The following is a 27063-nucleotide window of genomic DNA, read 5'->3' on the forward strand; positions in this document are numbered from 1 at the left end:
ACAATGCTGTGCTGGACAAGTACTTACTTTAGAATTTACATAGGGTTACCCATAGCCCTCCATTTCTCTAAACTCCATGTACCTATACAGCAGTCCCTTAAAAGACACTATCTTATCTGCCTGCAGCACCGCCACAGGCAGCCCATTCCACACACTCACCACTCTCTGCGTAAACAATTTACCCCTGACATCTCCTCTGTACCTACTTCCAAGCACCTTAAAACTGTGCCCTCTCGTGTTAGTCATTTCAGCCCTGGGAAAAAGCCTCTGACTATCTATGCGATCAATGCCTCTCATCATCTTATACACCTCTATCAGGTCACCTCTCATCCTCCGTCGCTCCAAGGATAAAAGGCCGAGTTCACTCACTATTCTCATAAGGCATGCTCCCCAATCCAGGCAACATCCTTGTAACTCTGCACTGCAGCCTTTCTATGGCTTCCACATCCTTCCTATAGTGAGGCAACCAGAACTGAGTACAGTACTCCGTGGGATCTGACTAGGGTCCCATACAGCTGTAACATTACCTCTCGTCTCTTGAACACAATCCCATGGTTGATGAAGGCCAATCCACCATATGCTTTCTTAACCACAGAGTCAACCTGCGATGCAGCCTTGAGTGAACTATGGTCTCAGACTCCAAGATCCCTCTGATCCTCCACACTGCCAAGCGTCTTACCAGTAATACTATATCCTGTTGTCATATTTGACCTACCAAAATGAACCAACTCACACTTATCTGGGTTGAACTCCATCTGCTACTTCTCAGCCCATTTTTGCATCCTATCAAAGTTCCTCTGTAACCTCTGACAGCTCTCCACACTATCCACAACACCCCCAACCTTTGTGTCATCAGCAAATTTACTAACCCATCCTCCACTTCCTCATCCAGGTCATTTATATAAATCACAAAGAGTAAGGGTCCCAGAACAGATCCCTGAGGCACACCACTGCTCACTGGCCTCCATGCAGAATATGACCCAACTACAACTACTCTTTGCCTTCTGTGGGCAAGTTCTGGATCCACAAAGCAAGGTCCCCTTGGATCCCATGCCTCCTTACTTTCTCAATAAGCCTTGGATGGAGTATCTTATCAAATGCCTTGCTGAAATCTGTATACACTACATCTACAGCTCTGCCTTCATCAATTTGTTTAGTCACATCCTCAAAAAATTCAATCAGACTCGTAAGGCATGACCTGCCTTTGACAAAGCCATGCTGATTATTCCTTATCATATTATACCTCTCCAAATGTTCATAAATCCTGCCTCTCACGGTCTTCTCCATCAGTGTACCAACCACTGAAGTAAGACTCACTGGTCTATAATTTCCTGGACTATCTCTACTCCCTTTTTTAAAAAAGGGAACAACATCTGCAACCCTCCAATCCTCTGGACCTCTCCTGTCCCCATTGATGATGCAAAGATCATTGCCAGAGGCTCAGCAATCTCCTCTCTAGCCTCCCACAGCAGAATGGGGTATGTCTCATCCAGGCCCGGTGACTTATTCAAGTTGATGCCTTCCAAAAGCTCAGCACATCCTCCTGCTTAATGTCTATATGCTCAAGTTTTTCAGTCCACTGTAAGTCATCCCTACAATTGCCAAGGTCCTTTTCTGTAGTGAATACTGAAGCAAACTATTCATTAAGTACCTCCACTATCTCCTCTGGTTCCATACACACTTTTCCACTGTCACACTTATTTGGCCCTCTTCTCACATGTCTTATCCTCTTGCTTTTTAATTACTTGTAGAATTCCTTGAGGTTTTCCTTAATCCTGCTTGCTGTGGCCTTCTCATGGCCCCTTCTGGCTCTCTTAATTTTATTCTTAAACTCTCCCACTGAGAGACCTGACATCTGACCAGGTTCATTTCCCAATACCAGATCAAGTACAGCCTCTCCTCTTGTAGGCTTATCTACATTTTGTTATCTACCTAACAAACTCCATCCCATCTAAACACCGTGCTCTAGGGAGATGTCAATCAACATTGGGGAAATTAAAATCTCCCATCACGACAGCCCAGTTATTAATGCATCTTTCCAGAATCTGTCTCCCTATCTACTCCTCGATGTCCCTGTTGGGTGGTCTATAAAGTTATTGACCCCTTCCTGTTCCTAGTTTCAACCCACAGAAACTCAGTAGATAATCCCTCCATGATTTCGTCCTTTTCTACAGCACTGACACTATTTTTGATCAGCAGTGCCATGCCACCACCTCTTTTGCCTCCCTCCCTGTCATTTCTGAAACATCCAAAGCCTGGCACTCTAATTAGCCATTCCTGCTCCTGAACCATCCAATTCTCTGTAATGGCCACAACATCATAGTTCCAAGTACTGATCCACGCTCTAAACTCATCCACTTTGTTCATAATACTCCTTGCATTAAAATAGACACATCTTAAATCGTCAGTCTGAATGTATCCTTTCTCTATCACCTGCCTATCTTCCCCCTCACACTGTCTACAAATTTTCTTGATTTGTGAGTCAACTGCCTCTTTCTCCGTCTCTTCAGTTTGGTTCCCACCCCCAGTGATTCAAGTTTAAACTCTCTCTAGTAGCCTTAGCAAACCTCCCTGCCAGGATATTGGTCCCCCTGGGATTCAAGTGCAACCCGTCCTTTTTGTACAGGTCACTCCTACCCCAAAAGAGGTCCCAATGATCCAGAAATCTGAAGCCCTGCCCTATTAATCTCATCATCCAGCACTTTATTTATAGCTTACTATGCCTTGGCAATTCCAGTACTGTCCAGATGTTTCTTAAATGATGCAAGAGTAGCTGGCTTCACCAGTTCTTTAGATAGTGTGTTCCAGCATCTGCAGTGTTTTCCAAATGACTAGTCATGACTGCACGCATCAATTGATTAGACTCCCTTGTTCTTATCCTATTTGCTTTCCATTTGCATCATATTTTAATGAATTTTACCTCACAAAGAGAAAAAGCTATAAAATTACATCTCCCTGTTGAACTCAGTCAAAAAGGATTATTATGTTTCTTCCTATTGGAACACACATAAATGCTGGAGGAACTCAGCAAGTGTGGCAGCATCAATGGAAGAGAGTAAATTTTGGAATGAGAATAGTTGGTGTTTTGGGATGAGATACTTCAGCAGGACATAATTTGTCAAGATTTTGTGTGTGTTGCTTTGGATTTCCAGCATCTGCAGATCTAATGGGCCGTATTTGGCTGATGTTGGTTTGCTGGATCACATAAAGGGATGGAAATTGGAGTTATTTATGAATCAACTGTGATTGAAATTTGGGGAAGAATGATGAAGTACAGATAATAAGTGTTTATAACCTGATTTATTGGAAGGTGTGGGTAAAAATGGGAAAAATAATCTCATATAATGTGGGAATTTTTATGTTCATTATATTAAGTGGGGCTGTAGTAACACAAATGTGAATGGAACATTGGTGGAAGACTTTCTGAAAGAAAAGTGTTTGATGCATTTGAATGATGGTAGGAGTACAAGAATAAATACATTGAATAACATTTTCCATTATAGACCTTATGCTGGTATCTGAGGATAGAACAAGTGTGTGTAACTGGGAAGTATATAATGTTACAACAGTGCAGAATACGATGGGAATACATGTATATCAGAGAAAAGGTTTGCATACCTCCAGATGGAAATTAAAAAAGGCAAATTTGGATGTATCTGATGAGTTACTGTGGGTGGAAGTAGATTTCCTGATAATTTGGTTTTGGAGGATATACTGAGTTGAATAATATATTTTTTTGGCTCTATACATAACTTAATATCAAATTAATCAATTCCCAGATCATTGGGAGATAATAAAAAGGGAGCTGATCCCTGGTGGTTGGATGAATGTAAAAGAGCTATGACGATGTGGAATAATGGTTCTAGGAAAGTTAGGTTGTGTTACTCCTATTTATCTTTCATACAATATAAAATAGCTCAAGCCATTGGTGGCCATTGTTGGAGAAGTAGTGAGAAAGGCAAAGAAAATGTATTGGAGAATGTGCTATGATATTAGAAAAGAGATCCAAGTAGGGGAAGTTTGGGGTATGATACAAAAAATGTGGGGAGTTACAAAATTTGATGTGTTATTGGTTTTGCATGGTGAGGAGTCAGCTGTACTTACTGACTCTGGAAAAAGCAGAATTATTAGCAAAACCATATGACAGTGTATATTAACATGAGAAAATCTGCAGATGCTGGAAATCCAAAACAACACACACAACGCTAGAGGAACTATGGAAAAGAATAAACAGTTAATATTTTGGACCAAAACTCTTCATCAGGACTGGAAAAGAAGGGGTCTGAGCGGTCTCCATAGATTGGCAATGGTTTATTGGGTTCGTGCAAAAGGACATAACAATGGTCATCCAATAATGGCAACATTAGTAGACTGTTGGGAGCATTGTCTTCATAAGGTCTTTAGTTTTTGGTGGATGGGAAATGAATGGGCATAAAATATTGGGTTGTTTAATGTGAAATATGGTCCCAGTGTATCCCTTTCTGTCACTATTCCATGTTTTTTCCTCTTGCCTATAAGCCTTCAAAGGAAGATGTTCCTTTTGTTTATCTAGTGAATAATTAAGATTAGAGTCAACCTTCACTAATCTGACTACCTGTAATCCGGTTCCTTCGATAATCCACCATCGATTTCAAATTTTCTGCGCGGCTGTAATTTAAAATTTCCCAGGCCACCGTACCAATCTGCTGTGCATTGCTTTAGTTGCACTAGATCTGTTCACACGTTGGCGCGCTCTTGTAAGCTCAGACAGGCAATTCCTGCTTGTTTTCCTGCATTTATTAATATCATTTGCTCTTTTTTTTATCCCCAATTACAGCTCCAGTGAGTAAAGGAAATTCACCTCATGCTGTGAAGCAAAAACACTGCACATTACCCATTAAAGATAAGGTTGACACAAAGCACACTGCAGATGCTGGGGTCGAAGGAACATGTACAACAAGCTGGAGGAACTCAGCAGGTCGGGCAGCATTCCTGGAAACGAGCAGTCAATGTTTTGGACCGAGACCCTTCGTCAGGACTGAAGAGGGAGGGGCAGGGGCCCTATTATTATAAGGTTGAACTCTTGAAAAAACTGGACAGTGGTGTATCGGTGAAAAGCTTGTGTGAATGTTACAACATTGATTCTTCTACATTGTGGGGTTTGATGAGTGTTGGCATTGGGGAATGTGGCTAAGTGGTTAAGGCATTGGTCTAGTGATCTGAAAGTTGCTAGTTCGAGCCTCAGCTAAGGCAACATGTTGTGTCCTAAAGTAAGGCTCATAACCACACATTGCTCTGCAATAACTCTGGTACCAAGCTGTATTGGCCTTTGCCCTTCCCTTGGACAACATCGGTGACATGGAGAGGGGAGACTTGCAGCCTGGGCAACTGCCAGTCTCCCATATAACCCTGCCCAGGCCTGCGCTCTGGAAACTTTTCAAGGCGCAAATCCATGGTCCATCCATCCAGACTAATGGATGCCTATATTCCACAGTATACGATATAAAGAAACAGAAAAAAAACTGCTGCAGTTTTTTGCTGATAGTGGCTCAAAGAAACAGATGTGCGTAAGAAAAACAATGAAAGACGGAAGAAGTTCGGAACTAGATAAAGTGTTGATAACATGGTTTAATCTTTGTGTAAGTGAAGGTGTTGAACTATCTGGAGATACGGTGAAGGAACAAGCAAAAGTGTTTCATGAGGAACTCAAACTAGATTATGAGTGTGACTATAGTGAAGGCTGGCTTCAACAATTCAAGCAGTGTCATGGCTTACAGTACCATGCACTGTGTGGTCAACAACATTCAGCAGACAAGGAAGCAGTAGTAGAGTTTGTTGATGAGATCACCAAGTTAGTCTCCAATGAAAACTTAAGCCCCAAACAGGTGTACAATGTTGTGCCAGTTTCAGCACTAGTTCCTGATGCTTCACCCATTTTTCAAGATGTTGATGATCCTGACAACCCCACACTTACAGACATGTAATTTTGCCTGAAGTTATATTAAATGTCTCACTTTAGAAGTAGAAGTCCTCAACTTTCCCGTATAAGTTAATTCCTGTACATTTACCTGTACCCTTTATTTTATCTGTGCCTGTATAGTATATTACTTTATTAAAATTTCACTTGCTACTCATTTAATATTTGTTTCTTTATTATCTCACTTGTACTGATATACATGTCATTTTAAAGGTATGATGAGACAGTTAGCTATTGCTTAATGTGATCCTTCTGTAATTTGACATTTTCATTAATCGGACACTCCTCAGGTCCCAATGGTGCCGGATTAGTGAAGGTCGAACTGAATGTTTGTGTTATATACACTTGGAGTATTTTGTGCCGTTTTGGGCTCCTTATCTTTGGAAGGATGTGCTGAAACTTGAGAGCATTCAAAGAGGTTAATGAAAATGATTCCAGGATTAAACAACTTTGTCATATGAACAGTGTTTGATGGCTCTGGGCCCATATTCACAGAAATTTAAAGAATGAGGGGTGACCTAATTGAAACCCATCAAATGGTGAAAGACCTTGATGGAGTGGATGTGAAAAGCATGTTTCTGATGGTGGAATTATTTAAGTATTTAAGACCAGAGGGTACAGCCTCAAAATCGCCAGGTGTCCTTTTAGAATGGAGATCAGGAGGAAGTTCTTTAACCAGACAGTGGCAAATCTGTGGAAGCTATTGCTGGATTGAATTAAGTTTTTGTTTGTAATTGGACAATGCAACTAGAAAAAAATGTTCAATTAATGATCCACTTCCAGCAGCAACTTTTTTTATTTTATTTTTATTAAATCACTGATATTCATAAAGTTCCAGACATGGGCACCATGCATAGTTGAGAAGGTCCATTTTATATCCTCCTTTCTCCATTTTCAGAAGATGATTGGGTAGAATTGATTTGTGATCTATTAAAAGATGCTGCTGCACTTCCTCCCAGTGAAGGAGTTTGGTTTCTCAGTATTGCACCACTCTTTCAGCACATGGGTGAGCAGTTTAGGACCTTGTTGACCCCAAAGATGTCCAGTGTAGTTGGCAACAAAATCTTCCATGCAATTCCACAACAAGGATAGTGATTGTGATAGAAACCCATTGCCACTTTACTGACAAGTTTTATGCTCTGTGGACAGGTGAAGCTATCAAATCGCATTGCCTTCAGTGATAATGTCTGTGCCCAGGCAGATGCCCCCGTATTTCCAGTTAACCTGCAGCCACCAGCAAGCACATGGGTCCAATACATCTCTATTTCTGGATTTATCTGTCATATAAAGAGCAAAGTAAACTTTAAATCATTATTTTAATTTCCATTTTTGACAGATCTTTTCTCCTGTCCTACACACAAAGTGCTGGAGGAACTCAGCAGGCCAGGCAACATCCATAGAAAGGAGTAAACAGTCGATGTTTTAGATCTTGGCCTGAAACATCAACTGTTCACTCTTTTCCATAGAAGCTGGGTTCTTCCAGCATTTTGTGTGTATTACTTGTATTTCCAGCATCTGCATATTTTCTCTTGTTTCTGCTTCTCCAGTCCTTATGCCTCTTCCTGAAACTAACGTTTATTTTTCATTTTTCAATACTTTTTATTGATTTCCAAATAAAGAATATACAAATCGGAAGAGGAGTTTTACAAGTAGATAATATAAAAGACATAAACAGCAGCAGTAAAAACAAAAAGTATATAATATCAAAATCAAATAAAATATTATGCTGTTATATATACAATGGTAAAAAAAAACTACAACTCCTCATAACAATCATAAAAAGATTGGAAATTTTATTGGTAAGAAAAAAAAGCCACTAACTAAACTGAAACAAAAAAACAGGAAAAAAAAGAAAGAAAAAGAAAAGAAAAAGAAAGATTGGGCAGTCCAATTGAGGATAAAATTAGAAAAAAAAATAAAGAAAGAGAAAAAACACATCCTTCCAGTCATCTCCGAACCTTCATGGATAAGGATTTTCCCCAAAGAGAATAAAGAAAAATAAATAAATAAAAATAAATTAAATCATGTGAAAATATTGAATAAAAGGTCACAAGATTTGTTCAAAATTAAAGGATGTATCAAATGTCCGGCTTCTAATTTTCTCCAAGTTTAGACATGGCATAATGGAGGAGAGCCAATAGAAAACAGTAGGTTGGTTAGATTCTTTCCAGTGCAGCAAAATAGCTCTCCGAGCCAGTAAAGTTGAAAAAGCTATCACATGTTGGGCGGAAGCAGACACTTTGCTTGCCTCCTCTGGAATAATCCCAAAAATTGTTGTAAGTGGATTAAGTTGAACATCCATATCTATAACTTTAGATAATATTCCAAACACATCCCTCCAAAAATTATTTAAACTTACACATGACCAAAACACATGAGTTAGAGTAGCCATTTCTGCGTTACATCTGTCACAAATAGGGCTTATATTCGGAAAAATATGCGCCAATTAATCTTTATCAAATTGACTAGATGGCCCTATGTACCATCTTAAACTGAATTAAGGTATGGCATGTGCAGATAGATGAATTATTGACTAAATAATAAATTTTTACTCCATTGATTATCTGAAAGTGAATGTTGTTCTACTTCCCAGATACGTTGAACCCTATCATTAGGCGACATGCGAGCATTCATTAACTGTTTATAACTGATAGTTATTAATCATTTTGAAAAGGTTTAAACTGAAAAATAATATAAGCCAAATTTAAAGAGCAGACCGAGGGGTAATTCAGTAAAAAATCACATAAGAAATTCCTAACCTGTAAATACTTGAAAAAATGTGTATTAGAGATATCATATTTATCCATTAACTGTGAAAAAGACATTAAACAGTCTTGTAAAAACAAATCTAAAAAAGTTTTTATTCCCTTAATTTTCCATGTTAAAAAAGCCTTATCCAAAGTTGATGGTTTAAAAAAGAAATTAGAATAAATATTACTGGAAGGCAAAAAATCATTTAATTCAAAAAATCTATGAAATTGAAACCAAATTTTTAAAGTATGTTTAACAATAGTGTTGAGAGCTTGTCTACCTATTCTGGAGAGCAAAAATGGATGAACAGCTCCTAATAAAGAAGCTAACGTAAACCCCGTTACTGAATTTTCCTCCAACTGTAACCATGGAGGCCGATCTTAGTCGTCTATATCATAAATCCAAAAAGTAGTAACAAATATTAATTGTCCAATGATAAAATCTAAAGTTTGATAAAGCCAGTCCTCCATCGTTTTTTGATTTTTGCAATAAAAGTTTATTCACTCTAGAACTTTTATTATTCCAAACATAAGATAAAATCAAAGAATCTGTTTTATCAAAAATGTTTTTGGAACAAAAGAGGGAAATGCTTGAAATATATATAAAAATTTTGGTAGAATAACCATTTTATAGCATTTATTTGATCTATCGATGACATTGACATAAGTGACCATTTAGAAAGCACCTGCTGAGTATATTCAACTAAAGGGAAGAAATTATACCTATATAGGTCTTTAAATTTTTTTGTAACTTTGATACCAAGGTAAGTAAAATGGTTTTTGACAATATTAAAAGGTATTTGATCATAATAATCAGAATAATTATTAATAGGAAATAATTCACTTTTATGTAATTAAGTTTATATCCAGAAAAGGTACCAAATTCCATAAATATAGATAACATAGAAGGAATAGATTTCTTAGGATTTGAAATGTAAACTAATAAATCATCCACGTATAATGAAATTTTATGTAATTTATCCCCTCCTAATACCCTACTCAGAATTAGAATCCCTAATAGCAATAGCAAGTGGTTCTAAAGCCAAATTAAATAATAAAAGACTAAGGGGACAACCCTGACGGGTACCTATATATAATATAAAGTAAGGAGACTTCTTGATTATTAGTTAAAACCGCAGCTACCGGGGCATGAAAAAAATCAATTTAATCCAGGAAATAAATCCTAAACCAAAACTGAACCTCTTCAAAACCTGAAATAGATAAGGCCACTCCACCCTATCAAAGGCTTTCTCTGCATCCAAAGATACAATACATTCCGATTCTTTGGCTGAGGGGGAATAAATGATATTTAATAATCTTCAAATATTAAAATGTGAATACCTATTTTTAATAATTCCTGTTTGATCGTTTGAGATAACATTAGGCAAGATAGTCTCAAGCCTATTTGCTAGAATCTTAGAGAGAATTTTAATAACTACATTCAGTAAAGAAATCGGTCTATAGGATACACATTCCAGTGGGTCTTTTCCTTTTTTTGGAATCAATGAAATTAGTGCTTCATAAAAAGTTTTAGGAAGGTTCCCAGAGGATGTAGAGTCGGTAAACATTTGATGAAGATGTGGTATAAGCATTTCATGAAAGGTTTTGTAAAATCCTACCGTATAACCATCAGGTCCCATAGCTTTACCTAATTTCATAGCGGATATAGCCTTGGCTATCTCCTCTTGTTTAATAGGTGCATCTAACATATCAACATCTTGAATCAAAATTTGGGGTATGTTTAACCTTTGCAAAAATTTATTCATACTCATAGTACTATCAGAGAATTCAGATTCATAAAGATTAGAATAAAAGTCCATAAATATCTTATTAATTTCATAAGGATCTAAAGTTTCTGTTCTATCTGGTTGGCAAATTTTTAAAATCTGTCTTCTGACCCATCCCAGCCTTTAACTTACCCGCTAAAAGTTTAACAGATTTTTCCCCATGCATATTAAATCAACTTTTAGATTTAAAAATTTGCTGTTCAATGGGAAAAGTCAGAAGTAAATCATGCTGTGATTGAAGTTCGACCCTTTCTTCATATAAGTCTTCAGTAGGTTTAACTGAATATGCTTTATCTATCTGTTTAATTTTATTAATAAGCACTGACAATTCCGCTTTAGTTTTCTTTCTCAAGGCTGCTGAATATGAGATTATCTGTCCCCTAAGAAAAGATTTCAAGGTGTCCCATATAACCAGATTTGACATTCCTTCAGTTGTATTAAATTAAAAAAATATAGACATTTGCTCCTTGATCAAATTAACAAAAGCTGGATCCTGTAACAATAGGGGGTTCAATCTCCAGTGTGAGATTTTCAAAAATCTATCCTAAAGCTTAAGGGTTAACTTTAAAGGCGCATGATCTGGAAGAGCAATGATGTCGTACGCACATTCAACAACGGAGTTTAACAAACGTGTATCTAAAAAAAGGTAATCAATTTGAGAATATTTATGATGGACGTGTGAGAAAAAAGAGAAATCTTTTTGGGGTGTCGACAAGGCCATATTCTAATAAAAAACAGTTAATACAAGCTGCCGCTTTATTTGGAAGCGACGGATTGGTTGATGACCTGTCAATCACCGGATTAAACAACAATTAAAGTAACCACCCATGATCAGCTTATATTCATTGAGATTCAGTAACTCTGAAAAAAGTTTCTTAAAAAAAATCAGAATGATCTACATTAGGTGCGTATACACACCAGAGCTACCTTTTGCTCGCATAATAAACCAGTTACAATTAAATATCTTCCAATCGAATCAGTAGTAGTATTAAGGTGTACAAAAGGGATTTTGGGGCTAAGAAATATAGAAACGCCTCTTATTTTACTGTCCAACAGCAAACAAAATAAAGGCTCTTTCCAGAAGTGGAAAAACCTGTCCTCATCCTGTTTTTGTATATGATTTTCTTGTGCAAGAACAATATCAGCATTAAGTGTTTTTAATTTCTTAAAAATCTTTTTACGCTTAATGGGATGATTGACACCATTCAAATTCCAAGATATTATATTGGTTTTATTAACATCTATGTTTAAAATTGAGTTTAATATTGTATAAAAGAAATGTTACGCAAGTACAGATTAAACCAAAAGGCGCGGGTACAACCAGAAAGAGTGACGCATTTACGAAAGAGAAATCCATCAAAAGAACTGCTGAATCAAGAAAAGAACCTACTCTAATAGACCCCCCCCTCCCCCCACCCAATGGAAAGAAATGAAGGAACCGATAGGCTGGTCCCATGCTAACTAATAACCTTTGACCCTGTTCTCCATCTTGCAGCTCCATATAATAAAAAAAGCAAAAATCCCACAGAAAATAGCCATAATAAAAGGCACAAACAGAATTCAACTACTATAATGTTATGTGTAACATTAATAAAAACATAATCAACAATGGCCATCTTAGAATCAGCTAAAGTAGCTTAAACATATATTCAAAAGAAGGAATAAATCCGGGCAAATAATGTTATAAACAATATTCTTTCTCTCGAAAAAGTAAATGTGTATAATATATATATATATATATATATATATATATATATATATGTATCTATATACACACACATATATCAGTGTGTGTGTGTGTACATATATGCATACATATATACACATATACATACATATAACAGACCTAAAGCTTAAGTATTGTAGCAAATAAAAGAAATAAGGTTAATACACAACACAGACCACTGAAGTACAATATTATAAAGGTTCCCTACAAGACAGTTATATATGTACTAATTATTAATAAGATAAAGAAAAAATTAAATCGACAACGTCCCATACCAGAGAATGAAAAGGTATAACATGTACTTAACGCAAAAGCTCCATGAACAAATCATACAGCAGGTACTTCAAAATTGCCTCTTGAGTAATCGGAATAACTATAATATTTTATTCAGTAGGCTTAAATTTAAGGTTTTTAATATACTCCCATCCCTCCTGAGGAGAGTAGATTCTCAATGATTGAGATTTTTCGGGAAAAATTATCAACTTTGCTGGAAAGAGAATGGAGGGATTTAAATTTAATTTATACATCTCACTCATAAGTTCTCAATATTTCTTCCTTTCGGCAAAGATTTCGGGTGGATAATCTTCGACTATACCAATTTGTGTTGAATCAAAGAATAATTTCCATTTCTTTCTGGCTTCTCGAAGAATAGCTTCTTTTGTTGTGTAATAATGCAAAGAAAGTACAACTGCTCGAGGACATAATTCGGCTGAACGCCGAAAAAATGTAATTCTGTGAGCTCTGGTAATTAAGGGGCTAGTTTCGAGGGTCTCATTGAAAAGTGAGTATAGCATATCTGAAAAGTATTTTAACAGATCGCCAGCTTCAGTATTTTCAGGCAGTCCCAGAATACGCAGATTCCTCCGACGCCCTCTATCAAAATCAACCATTCTTTTCTTCATTTTAGATAGTTCTGAGGTAGTTTCATTGATTTTCTTTTCCATTGAAGATATCTTCATTCCTTGATCTTTAATAGTTTGCTTGAATAGATCATGCTCAGTCTGGATTTGGGTTGTAGTCTGCTGAAGTGTTTGAAGTTCAGAATCCAAGGTTTCCAGAGTCTTGTATCGTAGAAATAGCTTTTTCGTGCTTCCCGTTTGAACCGGCCAGCTTATCAATTTTAATATTAAGCGATCCGAATTCCGACTTCATGTCTTGTGTTGAAGAAGATATTCCCGCTAGTGTAACAGGTTCCTCCAACTTCTTGGTTTGTTCCGTTTGTTCCATTTCAGGGAAAGTCTTGCTGCTACGCAATTCAATACCAGAACGACTTTTTTTCTGCCATTGTAATTAAGTCATGAATCCTTCAGTAAAAATAATAAATCCTTCAGTAGAAGTAGTAAATCATCAAAACTAAAAGGGATCTGTTGGTGGGATATAAAATATATTAAAAGAGAGAGAGCCGCTAGGAATGCGACCTGCTCCATATGCTACAAGGTGGAGAATCCCGGAAACTGAAGTTCCTTCGGCAGGTGATCCCAGTTTGCAGTGACTGCAGCCATCACACAAAGTCACTCTAATCAGCAATCTAAGGGAGAAGGTGAAATGTCACTCCCCCACAATCCCACACTGTACAACACTCCTTCCAGAGAATGCTATAGTAATCATTAGACTTTCCCTCAATCCATATTATTCTAACAGCTCCACTTATTAGGAACATCACTAACCTCTTTTTCTGTGTTCACCAGGAGAGAGTCAAAGTTGTACAGATAGAGGTAAGCCTGTTAGTACCTCCAACTCTGTTGTGGGATCTACATGGCTGTGCAACAGGTTTGGCAATTGCAGTTTTGAATAGGCATGTTCCAGCTAGTTACTGTTTCATTATTGTAATAGTTAACTCTCTTCTTTATGTTGTACTCTTGTTGAGACAAACAAAAGCACAGTAATGTTATGCTCACTGCTTACCATCTTTCTTGTCTGGGAAAGTGAACTACCATTTCCACTGATGCTGGAGTGCAGTGGTATTCATTTACTATTGCTATCAGCTGCGGTGTTGACATTTTACTTTCAGTTTGAGAGTTTCAGTTAACTGCCCTGTTGGCCTAACAATTCTACAACAATTCTCATTAAAGTCAGTGAACAGTTGACCCACTTCAGTTTCTCTTTCTCTGCCCTTGGGCCATATCTAAACACTCTGACAGCAGGTCACAACCAGACAAAATGAACCCAGCATAGAGAGGACAGCTGAAGTTGACTCTGAGATTCATTGGCCAGGTAGTGGGAAAGTTACAGGCAATTGAATGAGTTCTGTGAAAACTTACTGAAGCAATGTGATGGATAATCTCAGTTTAAAGAGCCCAGACTCAGCTGGAGGAACAAATGTAATCATTCACAGCAACTGTTCAGCAGCTCACCACTGACAAAATGAGTCAGATGTCTGCAATTTGCCTTCTTGAGGTGGCCAGCCCGTGTCAGCAGACTGTTACAAATCAGCAACAATGAATATATAATTGAGGCAGTTTTTTTTAATAACAAATAAAACATTTATTAAACACAGTAAAAACCCACAAGTAAACAAACGACTAATGTAACCGGAAGTCAGCTGCGATATGGCAGCTCGAACAGTTCTTAAAGCAGTAATGCAAAAGTCCAAAATGATTTCACAGTCTGTTAAAGGAGAGATTTAAAATGATGTAAATTCTCTTTCATGGAGTTACTGCTGATTCCAGCCGAAGTATGTTATTCCCCGGAGGATTTACAATCGAAGGAAACAAAACGGCTTAAAGGCACTGACCTTTCTTTGGTGAAACTTTACCGAACCCTCTATTTTTCTGGCAGAACAGGAGTTATCATGGGCATAGCTGACGAATTCCTTCCGAATGAGGATCAAACAAGGTCGAACCTGCTTTACCGTCGAAATCAACTTTCCTTGATCTGTAACTTCCCGAACTTCAAATCTTCACTCTCCAATGACTGGACTGGCAGTAATATAGCCAAACTGCTGGCAATAACCTTTAAGACTTAAAACAGAAAGTAAAACTCCACTCTTAAATGAAACTGCATCAAAACATCAGAATACACAGCAGCGTGGAGTCAGTGGCAAAATCAGCCACGAACTGCCCACGTCACAGGGTGGGGTTCTCCTTTTATACCCGGTTGAAAAAACTATCACATGACCTCTCACTGGCGGGAAAATGACATCACTCCCCCATCACAAGACCATTACCTTATGTCCAGGATAACTTAAATTACATCATGGTTCTGTGACAGGTACAAGACACCCATGGGTACATAACAGGACAGCCATTAATGTTCTCACCAACACACTTCTGCAGTCTTCAGCCACGTCAGTCCCACTCCCAGAATTTCACAATCCTCCTTTCCTGCTGCCCTGACAATCTCAGCCACTAATTCTGCCTTTCCCACATCTGGACCAGAACCAACTCCCATGTCCCATGTCCATACTAGAACAAAGTGTTCCTCTACCAGGCAGGTTCTCTGGTGACCTCAGCAGCTGTAGGAATATCAAAACCCATCACTTGTGGATACACCCCACAAATTCTACCACTTATTTCCACACTTGGGGCAATTTATCATGGCTAACTAACCAAAGAACATGCAAGCTTTGGGGAATGTGGAAGAAAATGGAGCACCGAAGGAAATTCACAAATTCACAGTAAGAGTATGCAGACTCTGCACAGACAAAGTACATTCATTGGAATTGTGAGACAGCAACGGTTATATTTGTGATCTCAACTTCTCCCTTCACATCTGCTGTTTAACTTGCAGGGCATTTCCAGTAACAATTGTGGATTGTTCATCAACACTAAACACACCTTTACATCCACTCACCCCCTCTCTGCTTTCTGCAGTGATCACTCCCTCTGTAATTCCCATGTCCATTCATCCCTTCCCACTAATTTACCTCCTGTCACTTACCCAAGTGCTACACCTGCCGATTTGCCTCCTCCCTCAGCTCCATTCAGGGCCTCAAAAGTCCTTCCAGGTGAGTCAACAATTCACTTGTAAATCTTCTGGGGTCATCTATTGCATCGGGAGCTCCCAGCTTTGAGCAAAGCTAAAAACATTTAATTATGGGACATGCAGGATTTCCCACTTCCTGTCTGTTTATCCAACTTCCTTACCAGGTTTCATGCACCCTCTTCTACCTACTCTAAACCATGCAATAGGACGACCAACAGCCGGTGCTATTAAAGACATCACTATTCATTCATCACATGTCCTATCATTCCAAAATTTAATTCCATATCCTCTGGCGGGTTACCACTATTGTGGTATAATTCTGAACTAAGAACCCACTGGCATAGGACTTTAGTGCCCCGCTCTACTGTACTCTGTTCTGCTGGGGTTTGTAAATTCCTTCCATTAAGAGAAAGATACTGAAATTAACTGCTGCTGTTACTCAATACCATGGTGATGCATTATTCTGAGATGAGAAACTCACTAAAGCACCTATCTCTCTGTTTGATAGGCTCACTCTGGTACTTCCTTCATCCCATATCCTCAATAACCATGCGGCCAGAGACTCCCCAGACTTCTCCAAATTCACTAATTTTTTCGCAGAGAACTCCTTTATCTCTGTTGTCTCGAAGGGACCATTGCACCATCCCCACATATTGCTGATTCTCCACCACTACCCCTACTGAGAGGAAGAAGCCACGGTCCCATGCTCCACACGACAGGTGTGGGAGCACACAATAACTGGCCTGGCCATTACTCTTTCAGGGACGCATGGGAGAGCATGATCATTTTGAAAGGGAGTTCCAGAACTTCACTCTATCTGCTCTTCCCCATCCTCACCTTCTAGCCAGAAATCCCCATCCCCAGCCCCAGAATAGGATCATCACCCTGCCTCATTAAAGATCGAACCTTAACAAGGTCAAACTGCCAACCAGCTTGGCATGCAGTGTCAAAGTGTTGTAGCTTCATTAGCTGACAAGCTATCTCTATGTTCTTAGCCTCTAACTTTGTAGCTTAAGTCTGGGCCATCAATAATGATGAGGTCCTTGACCTCATTCCTTAGAGATGTTCTCATTTTATACTGGTGCCTTACAATCCCTGTAAGGAGCCAGAGAGCATCCTGCTGCTATCCTTCCTCCTGAGAAAACCCAATGATAAAAATATGGGAAGAATGTGATGTCCCATTTCAACCCTGGCAAAATCTAACTCTTCTGACCAATCCACCTGCATTCCATAACCCATCAGTAAGTTAGCGAGATTTCCAAAGCCTGCATTATTACCTGTCCACCCTGGGACTCTGCGTCTCTCATATGGGAGGGTCTTCTCTTTTGAATAGCCTTTTAAAGAAATGCATTTCTGTTCAAAGAATGTAGCATTGAATCAGGTCTGCGGGACTGGCAGGACAGAAAACACTGACTGCAATAAGTATAATAATCATTTATTTCTAAGCAGTGAAACTTTGACCAAACATTCATGTTTCCCCAAGTTACAGAAATTACAAAGCTGAATATTCAACAAACATACTTAGTTAAAAGTGCACGCAGAGCACATCTTCCCAATGATTACGTGCACCTCTTGCCTTAAACAAAGAAGAGAGCAAGCCTGTCCCACATGCTAATTTATATTGGAGATATTTGAAACTTGACACCAGGTGGCCAACCAATGGGAAAAGCAGCTGCTGTTTCTAAACCATCCAATCATGGTGGAAGCAGCTTTTGACAAAGAGAATAAGCTATGCCCCACAGGAGAGTAGCCTCCAACCTAATGGCATGAATTTTCATTTCTCCTTCAGGTAACAAAAAATTCCCTCTTTCCCTTCTTCTATTCCCTTCTGTGGCCTTTCCTCTTCTTGCTTGCCTATCACTTCCCCTCTTCCTTCCCTTTTTCCAATTGTCCACTCTCCTCTCCTATTAGATTCCTTTTTCTCCAGCCATTTACCTTTCCTACCCACTGGCCTTACCTGTAACCTTCCCCTCCCCGGCCCTTTTTATTTTGGCATCTTCCCCATTCCTTTTCAGTCCTGAAAAGGGGTCTTGGCCTGAAACATCAACAGATTATTCATTTCTGTAGATATAGCCTGACCCACTGAGTTTCTCAGCATTTTACATACGTTGCTTTGGATTTCTAGCAGCTGCGGACTTTCTCGTGTTTATAATTATGAATTTTGTCTCATCAGTCCAGTGTTGTGTTTCCCTTTCCTGTCCCCATTCATCTCATCATTTTTGCCCTCATTCAGCCTAAACATTTGCAAATACCAAGCCCTCACCACTGGGACCATCTATGTCATTCTATTCTCGATCTCCACCAGAACACATTCCCGCACTCCTCCTTATTCTCTACAATTTCAAACATTTCTCGTTTCCACATTTCTCTCTTCTAATGATGGTTATCCACTGGAATCAGCAACTTGTGATCTCTCCACAGATAAAATGCAAACAAACCAGGCACCAGGTTTAACTGACATATCAACGCTGGCTTCTTCTGTGATCCAGGTGTGACCTAGAACAGAGAGAAAAATGGAGACCTCATGGAATTTGCCACAGGATTTACCGGTGGCTCAAACTCGGCAGTACAACAGTGAAAACAAAGTACAATTGTTTCAAGCAAAGTTTGTTTTCAGGGTCAAATTCAGTTTTCATTCTTGTTTAATGTAAATCACAACAACATGCTGTGAACATTTTTAACTGCATGATTTTTTAATATATATTACTCTTTGTTGACACATAACAGTTTTATTTCAGGGCTCTTGAACATTCAAATTTCTTCAATACTTCAGCATGTAGCACTGTGAAGTCAGGTTGGACGAATTGTACTTTTCTACAGATTTGAAAGAAAGCTCAGATGTGACAGATAAAATGCATTTTCCTGAAATGACGAGAAAACCATCACATAACCACAGAGGAGACACAATAGGAAAAGAGGTCAAGGGAAGGCATGGTCTCTCATTTTCTGATGAGGCCCATTTCAGCCTTTGTGACTCAGAAGCGAGCTCAACAATTTCAGATACGGATCTGCTTTAGCACTGACGCCAATGGTGTTCTCATTCCTGGAAATGGAGAAGTATGGAACAGGGATTATGTTATCTTACAATCTCCAGCTATTGGCCTGCAAAGCACAAATAAATTCTCCAGTGAAACTCCTCCTCTCTCAACTGTCTTCCTTGGTTACGCGCAGTTCAACCTGAAGCTCAGGTGAGAGTGTGAGCTGCTTCCTCGATTTATTTGAAATTCCAGCAACAATATGACATGGCCACAATGTCTGACAGAACAACACAGAACACAATAAAACAGAACATACCAAGCAAGAAAGCAACACCAGAGAAAACAAGCCCATTTCCTCCCTCTCAGACAACCACGTATACAGACGGCCCTCGCAGCTCTAAGACACACCTCCTGCCTCCACTCTCCAGGCTTCAACATTACACAGACAAAGGAGTTCAAATACCCCTAAACAACCATTTTATTTCACTCTATGAAAGAGTGAATATATTGTTCGAGCACTTGCACTTTCCATCTCTTCCTGCTACTTTCACTAACCTATTTCACTTAAGCAGTTTTAACGAAGGATGCTAGACCTGAAGCATTATCTGTTTCTCTTTCCAAAGCTGATGCTTGACCTGATGAGTTTTCCAGTACTTTTTATTCTTTTATTTAATGCTCTGTACATTTCCTGTTTTCCTCTCAAGGACCTGATGGGATTTCCCCAGTTTATTGAAGGAGGCAAGAGATGAGATTACTAAGACCTTTCTTTCTTTTTAAAACTTTTTATTGATTTTAAACAAACATAAATGAAACATGAATACAAAGAGCTTGAGAGTACATAGTTAATAGGTTAAGGTATAAATACAAATAGATGTTAATCCATATATAATAACCTCCCAAACTCATAGTGGTTACAAAAAATAGAGAAAATAAGAAAAACCTCCCAAAAAAATGAAAACCTAACCAACATGGGCCAATGCATTATATCAATTATACTCAGTAGCGTCAATAACTCCACACCTCCATCCAAATAATTAAGGATGATAAGAGTAAGGTTTAGGAAAAGTCAGTTTAGCTCATATGAAAATGTTGACTAAATGTTCTCCAAGTTTCTTCAAATTTAACTGAAGGGTCAAAGACAACACTTCTAATTTTTTCTAAACTCAAACAAGAAATAGTTTGAGAAAACCACTGAAATATAGTTGGAGGATTAATTTCTTTCCAGTTCAATAGGATAGATCTTCTAGCCATTAATGTAACAAATGCAATCATCTGTCGAGCTGAGGGGGATAAGCAACTATTATCCACCATTGGTAAACTGGAAATTGCAGTAATGGGATGCGGTTGCAATTTGATATTCAGAATTGTTGAAATAATATCAAAATATCTTTCCAATAATTTTGCAAACAGGGGCACTGAGACCTAGATTGGTATCTTCATGTTGTCTCTAGCCACAGGCAAAGTCCCAGAGGACTGGCAAGTGGCTAATTTTGTGCTGCTAATTAAGGAGGGATCAAAGGAAAATCCTGGGAACTATGGGCTGGCGAGTCTCAAGTCAGTTGTAGTTAAGTTGCTGGAGAAAATTCTTATGGATAGGAAATGTGAGCATTTGGAAACAATGTCTAATTAGAGAGAGCCAGCATGGCTTGGTGCAGGGAAGGTCATGTCTTACCAACTTGAGAGATTTTTGTCCAGATGACGAGTTAGATTAATGAGAGTGGTCAGTGGATGTTGTCTACCACCCCTCCAGCCTCCATTTCCAGCACAAATCTCTGTAAAGTCTGCCATCTCCAACGGGTCCACCTAGCACATCCTTCCCTTCCCACCTACTGCCACTTTGTTTTCTGTAGGGATTGCTCCCTGCATGATTCTCTTGTCCATTTGACCCTCTCCACTGATCTCTCTCCTCACACTTATCCTTGCAAACAGACCAGGTTATACACCTACCCCTACAAGACCTCCCTTACGACCATTCAAGACCCCAAACAGTCCTTCCAGGTGAGGCGACACTTCGCCTGAGAGTCTGTTGGGGTCATCTACTGTATCCGATGCTCCCAGTGTGGCCTCCTGTACATCAGTAGGAACTGATGTAGATGCAGCAGAGACTGAGGAATTGAAATAAGGGGAAGGCATTTTTACCAGTAACTGGGTGGGAAGAGGTATAGTCCAGGTACTCTGAGAGTCAGAGAGTTTATAATAACCATCAGTAGATAAGCTGTCTCCAGAGACAGAGATAGAGAGATCGAGAAAGGGGAGGGAGGTGTCAGAAATAGACTAGGTAAACTTGAGGACAGGATGGAAGTTAGAGACAAGGTTGATGAAGTCAACAAGCTTGGCATGGGTGCAGGAAGCAGCACCAAAGCAGTTGTCAATGTAGTATGGGGAGTGATGCCATGATACCTTTGAGAATGAGGGACTGAATGGCCTTTTCCTGTAATTAGTTATGATCTTATGTTGAATGAATTATTCTCTGAAAGGAATACACTTTAAGTGCACCTGGGTGAAATCTGATGGAAAAGCAGTAAATATTGGAATTAACGAGCAGGTTAGGTAGCATCTGTGTGCAAAGGGAAATGATTTACTATGTTTCATGTTGATGAACTTTTGTCTGAACTGGGATAAATTAGAATTGAAACAGTTGTAGAGAAAGTGGAGAGGGAAATGAAGGGCAAAAAGAACAAGACAAAATGAAGCGTTATTTTGATAAACAAGCTTGTGAAAGGAATTTCCAAGTAGGAGATAAGGTGCTTGTTTTATCTCTGATATTGACAAACATATTTGCAGCAAAATACCATGGACCATTCTGGATAATCTCTAAAATTAATGATTTAATTTATGTCGTCAACAAACCTGATCATCGCAAATCAACACAGGTGGTGCATATAAATATGCTAAAGCCTTAGTTTGACAAGCAGGCACCATCTATCAATTATCCTATCAATAATAGGAAAGATGTCAACAAAATAGAGAGAGTACAGAAGAGATTTACTAGAATGTTACCTGGGTTTCAGCACCTAAGTTACAGGGAAAGGTTGAACAAGTTAGGTCTTTATTCTATGGAGTGTAGAAGGTTGAGGGGGGACTTGATAGATGTATTTAAAATTTGAGGGGGATAGATAGAGTTGACGTGGATAGGCTTTTTCCATTGAGGGTAGGGAGATTCAAACAAGAGGACATGAGTTGAGAGTTAAGGGGCAAAAGTTTAGGGGTAACACGGAGGAGAACTTCTTTACTCAGTGAGTGGTAGCTGTGTGGAACGAGCTTGCAGTAGAAGTGGTAGAGGCAGGTTCAATTTTGTCATTAAAAAAAATCAGATAGGTGTATGGACAGGAAAGGAATGGAGGGTTATGGGCTGAGTGCAGGTCAGTGGGACTAGGTGAGAGTAAGCATTTGGCATGGACTAGAAGGGTCGAGATGGCCTGTTTCCGTGCTGTAATTGTTCTATGGTTATATGGTTATTTCTGGTAATACACTTTGGGAAAAAACAGCTATGAAAACTATAAACTATTATTCAATTAGTTATAACTTTTATTGGACATTTTCTATAGAAACTGCTGGAGATGCTTTTTTATGTAAGCAGACAGCTACTTTACCGCCTCCACCCAGAGAGTAGTGGTGGATAACTGTTTGTCAGGTTGGAGGCCGGTGACTAGTGGTGTGCCTCAGGGATCTGTACTGGGTCCAATGTTGTTTGTCATATACATTAATGATCTGGGTGATGGGGTGGTAAATTGGATTAGTAAGTATGCAGATGATACTAAGATAGGTGGCATTGTGGATAATGAAGTAAGTTTTCAAAGCTTGTAGAGAGATTTAGGCCAGTTAGAAGAGTGGGCTGAGCGATGGCAGATGGAGTTTAATGCTGATAAGTGTGAGGTGCTACATTTTGGTAGGAATAATCAAAATAGGACATACATGGTAAATGGTAGGTCATTGAGGAATGCAGTAGAACTGAGTGATCTAGGAATAATGGTGCATAGTTCCCTGAAGGAGGAATCTCATGTGGATAGGGTGGTGAAGAAAGCTTTTGGTATGCTGACCTTTATAAATCAGAGCATTGAATATATGTTAAAATTGTACAAGGCATTGGTGAGGCCAAATTTGGAGTATTGTGTACAGTTCTAGTCACTGAGTTATAGGAAAGCTGTCAACAAAATAGAGAAAGTACAGAGGAGATTTACTAGAATGTTACCTGGGTTTCAGCTCCTAAGATACAGGGAAAGGTTGAACAAGTTAGGTCTTTTTTCTTTGGAGTGTAGAAGGTTGAAGGGGGACTTGATAGAGGTATTTAAAACTATGAGGGGGATAGATAGAGTTGACGTTAATAGGCCTTTTCCATTGAGGGTATGGGAGATTCAAACAAGAGGACATGAGTTGAGAGTTGGGGGGCAAAAGTTTAAGGGTAACACGAGGGGAACTTTCTTTACTTTACTCAGAGAGTGGTAGCTGTGTGGAATGAGCTTCCAGTAGAAGTGGTAGAGGCAGGTTTGGTATTGTCATTTAAAGTAAACTTGGATAGGTATATGGACAGGAAAGGAATGGAGGGTTATCGGCTAAGTGCGGGCCAGTGGGACTAGGTGAGAGTAAGCGTTTGGTATGGACTAGAAGGGTCGAGATGGTCTGTTTCCATGCTGTATTAGTTATATCTGTGAGTGTTGTTGTCAAAACATATGAATCTGGCAACCCTGGCAGTCAAACATTTGACTCGTCTGAGACTTTTCATAAGCCAAACAAGTTGGCTCATCTGCAGTCAAAGCAACAACAGCTGAAGGAGTTAATTCTGAAGTTTAAACATTTCCCAACGTTCCCAGGCAAACTACGGTCGTAGTACATGACATAGGTAATGGTCAAGCCAAACGGATTAAACAACACCCATATCGTATGGACATAGAAGATTGTAAATTGGCTGAACAAGAGAATGAAGATATGCTGAAAAGTGATTATCAGACCTTCAACATCGATATGGAGCTCACCTTGTGTTATAGTACCTAAACCCAATGGTAGTATTAGGTTTTGCAATGATTATAGGAAGGTAAATGCAATAACTAAAACAGTTGCTTATCCTATCCCTAGAGTGGATGATTGCATTGATAAAGTTGTAAAAGCTAAGTTTCTGATGAAGGTTGATCTGTTAAAAGATTATTGGTGTGTTCCATTGACAGATAGAGGTAAATAAATTTCTGCATTTGTGACACCTTCTGGATTGTATGAATACAATGTTTTGCCATTTTGGAATTAAAAATGCTCCAGGAACATTCCAGAGAATGATTAATTCTGTAATTCAAAGATTACAACATGCAGATACCTATATTGATAATTTAGTCAGAAGACGTGACACGTGGGAAGTACATATCTCTGCAGTGGAAAAGTTGTTTGAAAGACTGAGGCCAACCTTACAGTTAACTTAGCTGGGAGTGAATTTGGCCATGCCACTGTGACCTATCTTGGTTATGTGGTGGGTCAAGGTGAATTAGCTCCTGTTCGGGCAAAAGTCCAGGCAATTTCTGAAGTTCCCATTCCAACAGGTAAAAAAGTTCTTAGAAGGGTTCTGGGAATGGTTGGATATCATTGTAAGTTTTGTAAGAACTTTGCTGATATTGCACTTCCTTTAACAAATCTCCTGAAGAAGGGAGAAACGTTTGTTTGGAAAACTTTGTCAGGAGGCATTTGATCAATTGAAAGCTATTTTATGTCATCAACCTGTGCTCAGAGCCTGATTTTACAAAGCCCTTCGCTACAGCTGTGGATGCAGTGTTACTACAAAGGGATGATTGTGATGAGGCTGAGCATCCTGTAGCTTACTTTTCAAGGAAATTCAATGAGTATCAAAGAAATTATTCTACCATAAAAAAAGAATTATTGTCACTTACCTTAGCTTTGCAGCATTTTGATGTTAATGTTTGCCCTGCACAGCAATCACTTGTGGATTATACAGATCAAAATCCATTGGTATTTTTGAGTAAGATGAAAGATAAAAACAGAAGATGGATAAACTGGAGTCTAATTTTGCAATAGGATATTACAATAATTTACATTAAAGGCAAGGACAATATAATTGAAGATTGTCTTTCCAGATGTTAAGCTTGCAATGTATGGAGTAGAATCTGTTTATTTTATATACTTTTGCAATATGTTATGTAGTAGTTGCACCTGTATTGGTTTATATATTGTAGTTTGCAGTTAAAATTTTGCTCTACTAGGTCAAAATTTTCTTTTTTGGGGTGAAGTGTTGTGAACCCACAGGTTTTGTTTACTATGGACTGTCACTTTAAAAGTGTTCTTCAGTGAGCAGGACGATGATGTTGTTCACTGACTGACTTGCAGCTTGTCTACCTTTAAAACAAGGACACAGACCATCAGATGTCAATACAATTGCCTTCTCTCTATGCTTTACCTTGGATTACAAATATCTCTCTCCCATCATTTATTCCATGGATGAACTGAATTTTCAGGATTAACCAGCTCAAGACTCTACATCAGCACTAAGCAAAATTACAAAATGTAACAATGTTTTTATTTTGTTACATTTTGTAATTTTGCTTCATGCTGGTGTAATGGGCCAGAGGAAGTGTGTGGTGATGTGTCAGAGCTACCATTCAGCTTCTGTGAGATCAAAGTAATATCACCAAACAATACAAAGACCAGGTGTAACAGCAGGTTTGATGATGATGTTGGGATTGGTTTTTTGCAAAGCCTTCCATCAGCTCAACACTCATCTTCAGAGCAGAAATGTTAGTCTGCTCAGTGTTTAACATTGAATTAGAGGGGGTTTAGTCAGAGAGTATAACAATTTTACATCGGTGGTCAGTATTGAACAGATCTGCAAAGGATAATGCCAGAAGGAATGGAATAAAGATGCTGGAGGTTTTAAAATGTATACAGTATGTTGAAGTACTGTTGGTTAAGAAATAAGTGCTCTGTTCAGTGTAGTGGTAGGAGGATTCAACACTATGCAAGTCTTGAAGTTTGAGGAACACTGGAAAATGAAACTAAGAACTCCAGTGGTGATATTCTGCCAGTGTAAACACAACAGGATGAACGGCCTGAAGTGTATTGGGATTCCTGAACTGTTGTGAATTTTGATGACAAAGTTGAAGGAAGAAAGGAATCACTGAATGTGCTAATAGAGGAAGTGGAATTGTGGGCCAGGACAACTTTGACAGAATGAGGAAGCTGCTGCAGAGAGAGGCCTTTTCCACTAGTATCTTTCTGGCCAGTAGGGAGTTATACAGTTGGAAACATGTCCTATAGCCCACCACGTCAACACCGACAAGAATCAGTGGAAATGGGTGCTTGATAAACTATTGAAATCCTATTCCCTCACCCCTCATATTCCTGTCAATTACCACCACTCACTTAGACACTTGGAGCAATTAATTGCAGCCAATTAACCAAACAACCCATAGGTTTCATGGAATGTGGAAGAAAATGGAGCAGCCATGGAAGATTCACAAATTCAGAGAGAGCATGCAAACTCCACACAAACACCCAATGTTCATTCACCAACATTGTGAGACAGCTGGTCTAATAGATTTGCCACCATGATGTCCAAGTGATCTCAGCTTCTCACACCACAGATGCTGTTCGACTTGCCAGGCATTTTCAGTAACAATTGTAAATTCTGTCTCAACACTCCCATATTGCACTTCCCCCTCCAATCCCTATTCACCTTATCACATTTGCTCTCCTCCAGACAGATCAGGTGAAAATAATAATCACTTTTCAAACATTTCATTATTCAAATCAAGTTTACCTGCAGGAAATTTCAAATCTGATTCTGTCAGAAGCAGGGCATTGGGAATGGACCCAAATGCAGAACACAGACACTGAAGTACTAGGAGCAGGGCAGGACAAAACTAAAGGACAGGACAGGTCACAGACGAGGCTAGGGAAGCAGGACCAGGATGAGGGACTGGGAACAAGGAGCTTGGGCATGGACTCC

General features: G+C 38.9%; 1 pseudogene; it reads right to left on the minus strand.

The window, feature by feature from the left end:
- Nucleotides 1–6106: 6106 nt before the first annotated feature.
- Nucleotides 6107–27063, minus strand: part of LOC132403708 (alpha-1,4-N-acetylglucosaminyltransferase-like) — a 31108-nt pseudogene continuing 10151 nt past the window's right edge.

This window comes from Hypanus sabinus, chromosome 2 (genome assembly GCF_030144855.1).
Source record: "Hypanus sabinus isolate sHypSab1 chromosome 2, sHypSab1.hap1, whole genome shotgun sequence".
NCBI classification, from domain to species: domain Eukaryota; kingdom Metazoa; phylum Chordata; class Chondrichthyes; order Myliobatiformes; family Dasyatidae; genus Hypanus; species Hypanus sabinus.